The sequence below is a fragment of the Neopelma chrysocephalum genome, unplaced genomic scaffold, assembly GCF_003984885.1.
Source record: "Neopelma chrysocephalum unplaced genomic scaffold, ASM398488v2 Primary Assembly neopelma1_92918, whole genome shotgun sequence".
In the NCBI taxonomy this organism is placed as follows: Eukaryota; Metazoa; Chordata; class Aves; order Passeriformes; family Pipridae; genus Neopelma; species Neopelma chrysocephalum.
The window spans coordinates 3,178-4,319 of NW_020921641.1; the positions used below are offsets into that span (position 1 = coordinate 3,178).

A 1,142-nucleotide genomic window follows, 5' to 3' on the forward strand; every position below is an offset into this window, starting at 1 on the left:
TCAGCTCCCGCCTGATCCGCCACCAGCAGATCCACACTGGGGAACGGTGGCCCCGACCCTACAAATGCGGGGAATGCAAGAAAAGCTTCACATACAATTCTGAACTCGTCACCCACCAGCGCATGCACACGGGGGAGAAGCCCTACGAGTGTGGGGAATGCAAGAAAAGCTTCACATGCAATTCTCAACTTGTCACCCATCAGCGCATGCACACGGGGCAGAAGCCCTACGAGTGTGGGGAATGTGGGAAGAGCTTCCGCGCCAGCTCCAACCTGACCCAGCACCAGAAGACCCACACTGGGGAGAAGCCCTACCAATGTCTCGAGTGTGGGAAGAGGTTTCGGAGCAGCTCCCATCTCCTCAGGCACCAGCAGACGCACACGGATGAGAGGCCCTTCCGCTGCACCGACTGCGGGAAGGGCTTCAAACAAAACTCCACCCTTGTCAGCCACCAGCGCAGCCACACAGGGGAGAGGCCCTACAAGTGTGAGGAGTGTGGGAAGAGCTTCACCTGGAGCTCTACCTTGACCAAACACCAACGAACTCACCAGTAAGGGAAGCCCTGCGAGTGCCCCGACTGTGGGAGGAGCTTCATCTGCTGCTCCAACTCCATCACCTGTCGGAGGACCCACCTTGGGAACAGGTGACCCACATTCCCAGTGACCCACGTTGGGAACAGATTTGGTGACCCAGATTCCTGGTGACCCACGCTGGGGAGCCCCCTGGCTGGTGGACTGTGGCAGGATAGTCCCATGTGTTATTTGTGTGGGCACGGACCCAGTTACACACAAGGTGTGCGGCTGAATCAAATTTATTAAGAACAACATGAGCTGATATAGACAGTCCAAACTGTGACACGTCATAACGTGACCTCTCAGCCAATGACATTCGAGTGCTCCCTTGCACATGTGCAACAGAGTACCGAAGGAACTACAAGTCCCAGAATGCCTTGCGACACTTCCTGTAATATAAATCACTACATTTCCACTTTATTATAATGAGTTACAGAACAATTTTTAAACCTTTTTTGTAAATATTTCTTAACATAAACTACTTATCTTAACCATTTATAAAAACCAGGGCGTAATGCGGTAAGGCCTTTATTAAAACTGGTCATAACCTTATTAACTGTGCAACTTTCA

At 51.8% G+C, this 1,142-nt stretch overlaps 1 pseudogene; it reads left to right on the forward strand.

The window, feature by feature from the left end:
* The window catches only part of LOC113980185, a 1,170-nt pseudogene extending 507 nt beyond the window's left edge, over positions 1-663 (forward strand).
* The last annotated feature ends 479 nt before the right edge of the window (positions 664-1,142 follow it).